At 49.0% G+C, this 9,704-nt stretch overlaps 1 pseudogene; it reads right to left on the bottom strand.

Annotated features, from left to right (window-relative positions):
- Positions 1-782: 782 nt before the first annotated feature.
- The window catches only part of LOC135537388 (epithelial membrane protein 2-like), a 29,709-nt pseudogene continuing 20,787 nt past the window's right edge, over positions 783-9,704 (bottom strand).

The following is a 9,704-nucleotide window of genomic DNA, read 5'->3' as shown; positions in this document are numbered from 1 at the left end:
CAGATGGGCAGGGAGGGAGGCAGACGGACAGACAGATGGGCAGGGAGGGAGGCAGACGGACAGTTGGGCAGGGAGGGAGGCAGACGGACAGATGGGCAGGGAGGGAGGCAGACAGACAGATGGACAGGCCAGCAGGGAGGGAGGCAGACAGACAGATGGACAGGCCAGCAGGGATGGAGGCAGACAGACAGACGGACAGGCCAGCAGGGAGGAGGCAGACAGACAGATGGACAGGCCAGCAGGGAGGAGGCAGACAGACAGATGGACAGGCCAGCAGGGAGGGAGACGAGGACAGGCCAGCAGGGAGGAGGCAGACGGACAGGCCAGCAGAGAGGAGGCAGACAGACAGATGGACAGGCCAGCAGGGAGGAGGCAGACAGACAGATGGGCAGGGAGGAGGCAGGCGGACAGATGGGCGGCAGACAATCCTACATATTCCACCTTCTACAGAGTTTACTCTAGTAGAACTATACACAGTGTTGTCCTGCTCAGTCTTAAACATCGATCTGGCATTACGTATTTCAACTATACACCATTTATTGGTCCATTCGTTATTCAAATTTACCGCATTGACGTCACCATGGAAACTCCACGCCCAAACCCCCCCCCCACCCCCAAAAACAAAACAAACAAACAAACAAACAAACAAACAAACAAACAAACAACAACAGGCTGATATGTGGAGAAAACGTCTTTTAAAACAGCCGCTCTTAACAAATAACATGTTTTAGAGTTACCTTGTCAGCTAACAGACTGTCAGTGTACACACTTCCTCTGTTCAATTACGCGTGTTTGTGTGTCCTTGTAGAGTGTTTATTTGCGTTTTGCCTCAACACCAGATACATGAGTCCACTGATGAAAGTCATGGGGAAACTGATCCAGGCCAGGACGCAGGATGAACCATATCCCTCCCTCCCTTAGAGACTCCTCCGTAAAACCCTCCCTTTCTCCGCCGTGTAGATGGACGCGCCGATCATCACACACAGGCCTGGGGAGGAGGAGGAGGGGGTTAGAACTAGGATAGGAAGGGGGTAGGATACAGGAACACTGGTCTGGAGGAGGAGGAGGAGAGGGGGGTTAGGAACTAGGATAGGAAGGGGGTAGGATACAGGAACACTGGTCTGGAGGAGGAGGGAGAGGGGGGTTAGGAACTAGGATAGGAAGGGGTAGGATACAGGAACACTGGTCTGGAGGAGGAGAGGGGGGTTAGGGAACTAGGATAGGAAGGGTAGGATACAGGAACACTGGTCTGGAGAGGAGGAGGAGAGGGGTTAGGAACTAGGATAGGAAGGGTAGAATACAGGAACACTGGTCTGAGGAGGAGGAGGAGGGGGGTTAGGAACTAGGATAGGAAGGTAGGATACAGGAACACTGGTCTGGAGGAGGAGGAGGAGAGGGGGGTTAGGAACTAGATAGGAAGGGGGTAGGATACAGGAACATTGGCCTGGAAGAGGAGGAGGAGGAGGAGGAGGAGGTTAAAGTTAGGAACTAGGATAGGAAGGCAGGAAGTAGGATACAGGAACACTGGTCTGGAGGAGAGGAGGGGGGTTAGGAACTAGGATAGGAAGGGGGTAGGATACAGGAACACTGGTCTGGAGGAGGAGGAGGGTTAGGAACTAGGATAGGAAGGGGTAGGATACAGGAACACTGGTCTGGGGGAGGAGGAGGTTAGAACTATAGGGATGGAAGGGTAGGATGCAGGAACACTGGTCTGGGAGGAGGAGGAGGAGGGGGTTAGGAACTAGGATGGGAAGGGGGTAGGATGACAGGAACACTGGTCTGGGGGGAGGAGGAGGGGGTAGGAACTAGGATAGGAAGGGGTAGGATACAGGAACACTGGCCTGGAAAGGAGGAGGGTTAGGAACTAGGATAGGAAGGGGGTAGGATACAGGAACACTGGCCTGGAAAAAGGAGGGGGGTTAAGACTAGGATAGGAAGGGGTGGGATACAGGAACACAGGCCTGGAAGAGGAGGGGTTAGAAACTAGGATAGGAAGGGGGTAGGATACAGGAACACTGGCCTGGAAGAGGAGGAGGGTTAGGAACTAGGATAGGAAGGGGTAGGATACAGGAACACTGGTCTGGGGGAGGGAGGAGGAGGAGGAGGGGGGTTAGGAACTAGGATAGGAAGGGGGTAGATACAGGAACACTGGCCTGGGGGAGGAGGAGGGGAGGGGAGGGGGTTAGGAACTAGGATAGGAAGGGGTAGGATACAGGAACACTGGCCTGGGGGAGGAGGAGGAGGAGGAGGGGGGTTAGAAACTAGGATAGGAAGGGGTAGGATACAGGAACACAGGCCTGGGGGAGGAGGAGGAGGAGGGGGGTTGGAACCCCTAGGATAGGGAAGGGGGTAGGACAGGAACACTGGCCTGGGGAGGAGGAGGAGGAGGAGGGGGTTAGGAACTAGGATAGGAAGAGGGGTAGGATACAGGCCTGGGGGAGTGAGGGGAGGGGGTTAGGAACTAGGATAGGGAAGGGGGTAGGATACAGGAACACAGGCCTGGAGGAGGAGGAGGGTTAGGAACTAGGATAGGAAGGGGTGGGATACAGGAACACTGGCCTGGGGGAGGAGTGAGGGGTTAGGAACTAGATAGGAAGGGGTGGGATACAGGAACACAGGCCTGGAGGAGGAGGAGGAGGAGGGGTTAGGAACTAGGATAGGAAGGGGGTAGGATACAGGAACACAGGCCTGGAGGAGGAGGAGGAGGAGGAGGGGGGGTTGGGAACTAGGATAGGAAGGGTAGGATACAGGAACACAGGCCTGGGGGAGGGGAGGAGGGGGGGGTTAGGAACTAGGATAGGAAGGGGGTAGGATACAGGAACACTGGCCTGGAGGAGGAGGAGGAGGGGGGTTAGAAACCCTAGGATAGGAAGGGGGTAGGATACAGGAACACTGGTCTGGGGAGGAGGAGGAGGAGGGAGGGGGGTTAGGAACCAGGATACAGGAAGGGGGTAGGATACAGGCCTGGGGGAGGAGGAGGGAGGGGTTAGGAACTAGGGATAGGAAGGGGTAGGATACAGGAACACTGGTCTGGGGGAGGGAGGAGGGGTTAGGGAACTAGGATAGGGAAGGGGTAGGATACAGGAAACACTGGTCTGGGGGGAGAGGATGGAGGGGGGTTAGGAACTAGGATGGAAGGGGTGGGATACAGGAACACTGGTCTGGGGGAGGAGGAGGAGGAGGAGGGGTTAGGAACTAGGATAGGAAGGGGGTAGGATACAGGAACACTGGTCTGGGGGAGGAGGAGGGGGTTAGGAACTAGGATAGGAAGGGGGTAGGATACAGGAACACTGGCCTGGAAAAGGAGGGGTTGGGAACCAGGATGGGAAGGGGTAGGATACAGGAACACAGGCCTGGAGAAGAGGAAGGGGGTTAGGAACTAGGATAGGAAGGGGGTGGGATACAGGAACACAGGCCTGGAGAGGAGGAGGGGTTAGGAACTAGGATAGGAAGGGGGTAGGATACAGGAACACTGGCCTGGAAGAGGAGGAGGGGTTAGAACTGGATAGGAAGGGGGTGGGATATGGGAACACTGGTCTGGGGGAGGAGGAGGAGGAGGAGGGGGTTAGGAACTAGGATAGGAAAAGGGGGTAGGATACAGGGAACACTGGCCTGGGGAGGGAGGAGGGAGGGGGAGGGGGGTTTAGAACTAGGATAGGAAGGGGGTAGGATACGAGAATACTGGCCTGGGGGAGGAGGAGGGGAGGAGGGGGGTTAGGAACTAGGATAGGAAGGGGTAGGATACAGGAACACAGGCCTGGGGGAGGAGGAGGGAGGAGGAGGAGGAGGGGGTTAGGAACTAGGATAGGAAGGGGGTAGGATACAGGAACACTGGCCTGGGGGAGGAGGAGGAGGAGGAGGAGGGGGGTTAGGAACTAGGATAGGAAGGGGGTAGGATACAGGCCTGGGGGAGGAGGAGGAGGGGGTTAGGAACTAGGATAGGAAGGATACAGGAACACTGGCCTGGGGGAGGAGGAGGGGGTTAGGAACTAGGATAGGAAGGGGTAGGATACAGGAACACAGGCCTGGAGGAGGAGGAGGGGGGTTAGGAACTAGGATAGGAAGGGGGTAGGATACAGGAACACTGGCCTGGGGGAGGAGGAGGGGTTAGGAACTAGGATAGGAAGGGGGTAGGATACAGGAACACAGGCCTGGAGGAGGAGGAGGAGGAGGGGTTAGGAACTAGGATAGGAAGGGGGTAGGATACAGGAACACAGGCCTGGAGGAGGAGGAGGAGGAGGAGGGGGGTTAGGAACTAGGATAGGAAGGGGTAGGATACAGGAACACAGGCCTGGGGGGAGGAGGAGGAGGGGGTTAGGAACTAGGATAGGAAGGGGGTAGGATACAGGAACACTGGCCTGGAGGAGGAGGAGGAGGGGGGGTTAGGAACTAGGATAGGAAGGATACAGTGTATTGACACACCATCCAAAGTGTAATTAATAACTTCACCGTGCTCAAAGACTCTTTGCTTCTTATTACATTACATTTACATTCAAATTGGATTTTACCATTACCATCTACCAACAGGCAGGTCGCCTCGTGGTTAGAGCATTGGACTCGTCACCGAAAGGTTGCAAGATCGAATCCCCCGGGCTGACAAGGTAAAACAGCCCACTGTTTCCCAGGCCGTAATTGAAAATAGGAACGAGTTCTTAAAACTGACTTGCCTCGTTAAAAGGGACTGTTAAATAATGAATAGGGGCCCTTCTTTGTGAGGCATTGGAAAACCTCCCTGGTCTTTGTGTTTGAAATCCACTGCTTCGACTGAGGGACCTGACAGATAATTGTATGTGTGGGGTACAGAGATGAGGGACCTGACAGATAATTGTATGTGTGGGGTACAGAGATGAGGGACCTGACAGATAATTGTATGTGTGGGTACAGAGAGGAGGGACCTGACAGATAATTAAATGTGTGTGGGGTACAGAGAGGAGGGACCTTACAGATAATTGTATGTGTGTGGGGTACAGAGATGAGGGACCTGACAGATAATTGTATGTGTGGGTACAGAGATGAGGACCTGACAGATAATTGTATGTGTGTGGGGTACAGAGATGAGGGACCTTACAGATAATTGTATGTGTGGGGTACAGAGATGAGGGACCTGACAGATAATTGTATGTGTGGGGTACAGAGATGAGGGACCCTGACAGATAATTGTATGTGTGTGGGGGTACAGAGATGAGGACCTGACAGATAATTGTATGTGTGGGTACAGAGATGAGGGACCTGACAGATAATTCTATGTGTGGGGTACAGAGATGAGGACCTGACAGATAATTGTATGTGTGTGGGGTACAGAGATGAGGACCTTACAGATAATTGTATGTGTGTGGGGTACAGAGATGAGGGACCTTACAGATAATTGTATGTGTGGGGTACAGAGATGAGGGACCTTACAGATAATTGTATGTGTGGGGTACAGAGATGAGGGACCTTACAGATAATTGTATGTGTGGGGTACAGAGATGAGGGACCTTACAGATAATTGTATGTGTGGGGTACAGAGATGAGGGACCTTACAGATAATTGTATGTGTGGGGTACAGAGATGAGGGACCTTACAGATAATTGTATGTGTGTGGGGTACAGAGATGAGGGACCTTACAGATAATTGTATGTGTTGGGTACAGAGATGAGGGACCTGACAGATAATTGTATGTGTGTGGGGTACAGAGATGAGGGACCTTACAGATAATTGTATGTGTGGGGTACAGAGATGAGGGACCTTACAGATAATTGTATGTGTTGGGTACAGAGATGAGGGACCTGACAGATAATTGTATGTGTGTGGGGTACAGAGATGAGGGACCTTACAGATAATTGTATGTGTTGGGTACAGAGAGGAGGGACCTGACAGATAATTGTATGTGTGGGGTACAGAGATGAGGGACCTGACAGATAATTGTATGTGTGGGGTACAGAGATGAGGGACCTGACAGATAATTGTATGTGTGGGGTACAGAGATGAGGGACCTGACAGATAATTGTATGTGTGGGGTACAGAGATGAGGACCTGACAGATAATTGTATGTGTGGGGTACAGAGATGAGGGACCTGACAGATAATTGTATGTGTGTGGGGTACAGAGATGAGGGACCTGACAGATAATTGTATGTGTGTGGGGTACAGAGATGAGGGACCTGACAGATAATTGTATGTGTGTGGGGTACAGAGATGAGGGACCTGACAGATAATTGTAAGTGTGGGGTACAGAGATGAGGGACCTTACAGATAATTGTATGTGTGTGGGTACAGAGAGGAGGGACCTTACAGATAATTGTATGTGTGGGGTACAGAGATGAGGGACCTGACAGATAATTGTAAGTGTGGGGTACAGAGATGAGGGACCTTACAGATAATTGTATGTGTGTGGGGTACAGAGATGAGGGACCTGACAGATAATTGTATGTGTGGGGTACAGAGATGAGGGACCTGACAGATAATTGTAAGTGTGGGGTACAGAGATGAGGGACCTTACAGATAATTGTATGTGTGTTGGGTACAGAGATGAGGGACCTGACAGATAATTGTATGTGTGGGGTACAGAGATGAGGGACCTTACAGATAATTGTATGTGTGTGGGGTACAGAGATGAGGGACCTGACAGATAATTGTATGTGTTGGGTACAGAGATGAGGGACATTACAGATAATTGTATGTGTGGGGTACAGAGATGAGGGACCTGACAGATAATTGTATGTGTGGGGTACAGAGATGAGGGACCTGACAGATAATTGTATGTGTTGGGTACAGAGAGGAGGGACCTGACAGATAATTGTATGTGTGTGGGTACAGAGATGAGGGACCTTACAGATAATTGTATGTGTGTGGGGTACAGAGATGAGGGACCTTACAAATAATTGTATGTGTGTGGGGTACAGAGATGAGGGACCTTACAGATAATTGTATGTGTGGGGTACAGAGATGAGGGACCTTACAGATAATTGTACGTGTGGGGTACAGAGATGAGGGACCTGACAGATAATTGTACGTGTTGGGTACAGAGATGAGGGACCTTACAGATAATTGTACGTGTGGGGTACAGAGATGAGGGACCTGACAGATAATTGTATGTGTGTGGGGTACAGAGATGAGGGACCTTACAGATAATTGTATGTGTGGGGTACAGAGATGAGGGACCTTACAGATAATTGTATGTGTAATTGTATGGGGGTACAGAGATGAGGGACCTTACAGATAATTGTATGTGTGGGGTACAGAGATGAGGGACCTTATAGATAATTGTATGTGTGGGGTACAGAGATGAGGGACCTTACAGATAATTGTATGTGTGTGGGGTACAGAGATGAGGGACCTTACAGATAATTGTATGTGTGGGGTACAGAGATGAGGGACCTTACAGATAATTGTATGTGTGGGGTACAGAGATGAGGGACCTTATAGATAATTGTATGTGTGGGGTACAGAGATGAGGGACCTTACAGATAATTGTATGTGTGGGGTACAGAGATTACAGATAATTGGACCTTACAGATAATTGTATGTGTGGGGTACAGAGAGGAGGGACCTGATAATTGTATGTGTGTGGGGTACAGATGAGGGACATTGATAATTGTATGTGGGGGTACAAAGATGAGATAATTGTATGGACATTACAGATAATTGTATGTGTGGGGTACAGAGATGAGGGACCTAATTATACAGATAATTGTATGTGTGTGGGGTACAGAGATGAGGGACCTGACAGATAATTGTATGTGTGGGGTACAGAGATGAGGGACCTGACAGGGACCTGACAGATAATTGTATGTTACAGATGGTGTGAGATGAGGGACCTGACAGATAATTGACGTGTGGGGTACAGAGATGAGGGACCTGACAGATAATTGTATGTGTGTTGGGTACAGAGATGAGGGACCTTACAGATAATTGTACGTGTGGGGTACAGAGATGAGGGACCTGACAGATAATTGTATGTGTGTGGTACAGAGATGAGGGACCTTACAGATAATTGTATGTGTGGGGTAGATGATGACCTTACAGATAATTGTATGTGTGGGGTACAGATAACCTTACAGATAATTGTATGTGTACAGAGATGAGGGACCTATAGATGTGTAGGTACAGAGATGAGGGACCTTACAGATAATTGTATGTGTGGGGTACAGAGATGAGGGACCTTACAGATAATTGTATGTGTGGGGTACAGAGAGGAGGGACCTGACAGATAATTGTATGTGTGGGGTACAAAGATGAGGGACATTACAGATAATTGTATGTGTGGGGTACAGAGATGAGGGACCTTACAGATAATTGTATGTGTTGGGGAACAGAGATGAGGGACCTTACAGATAATTGTATGTGTGAGATGGGGTACAGAGATGTGACAGATAATTGTATGTGTGTGGGGTACAGAGATGAGGGACCTGACAGATAATTGTGTGTGTAAGGGGTACAGAGATGAGGGACCTGACAGATAATTGTATGTGTGTGAGGGTACAGAGATGAGGGACCTGACAGATAATTGTATGTGTGGGGTACAGAGATGAGGGACCTGTACAGATAATTGATAATTGTGTGTGGGGGTACAGAGATGAGGGACCTGACAGATAATTGTATGTGTGGGGTACAGAGATGAGGGACCTGACAGATAATTGTATGTGTGGGGTACAGAGATGAGGGACCTGACAGATAATTGTATGTGTGGGGTACAGAGATGAGGGACCTGACAGATAATTGTATGTGTGTGGGGTACAGAGATGAGGGACCTTACAGATAATTGTATGTGTGGGGTACAGAGAGGAGTCATTCAGAAATCAAGTTAAACTCTATTATTGCACCCAGAGTGAGTCCATGACACTCATTATGTGACTTGCTAAGGACGTGTTTACTCCTGAACTTATTTAGGTGTTTCCATAACAACGGGGTTGAATACTTACTTTCCTCAAGACATTTCAGCTTTTCATTTTTAATTAGTTTGTAATAAATAAAAATAATAATAAAAAAAAAAAACATACTTCCGTATTTACATTATTTTTGACGTTTATTTAAACTTTTTATTTTTTTTTAACCAGGCAAGTCAGTTAAGAACACATTCTTATTTACAGTGACGGCCAAACCCAGGACCATCATGGGGGATTGTGGGTAGGCCAGTGACACACCATGTTTAAATTGAGGCTGTAACACAACAAAATGTGGAGAAAAGTCATGGGGTTTGAATACTTTCTGAAGACAGGAGAACTCTACGTTGGTAACACAGGAAGAGATAGATATTATAGGGACATTGGTTGTCAGCAAACCCTGACAAAGACACATATCTATGACTGGTAGATTTAGTATTACCAGTATTGGTACTCACTAGCCAATAGCTGTCTTTCATTGGTAGATTTAGTAATACCAGTATTGGTACTCACTAGCCAATAGCTGTCTTTGATTGGTAGATTTAGTAATACCAGTATTGGTACTCACTAGCCAATAGCTGTCTTTGATTGGTAGATTTAGTAATACCAGTATTGGTACTCACTAGCCAGTATCTGTCTTTGATTGGTAGATTTAGTAATACCAGTATTGGTACTCACCAGCCAATAGCTGTCTTTGATTGGTAGATTTAGTATAACCAGTATTGGTACTCACTAGCCAATAGCTGTCTTTGATTGGTAGATTTAGTATTACCAGTATTGGGTACTCACTAGCCAGTATCTGTCTTTGATTGGTAGATTTAGTAATACAAGTATTGGGTAC

This window comes from Oncorhynchus masou, unplaced genomic scaffold, assembly GCF_036934945.1.
Source record: "Oncorhynchus masou masou isolate Uvic2021 unplaced genomic scaffold, UVic_Omas_1.1 unplaced_scaffold_761, whole genome shotgun sequence".
In the NCBI taxonomy this organism is placed as follows: Eukaryota; Metazoa; Chordata; class Actinopteri; order Salmoniformes; family Salmonidae; genus Oncorhynchus; species Oncorhynchus masou.
Note: the sequence above shows the minus strand (reverse complement) of the source record. Positions and strands in the feature narration are given on the sequence as shown.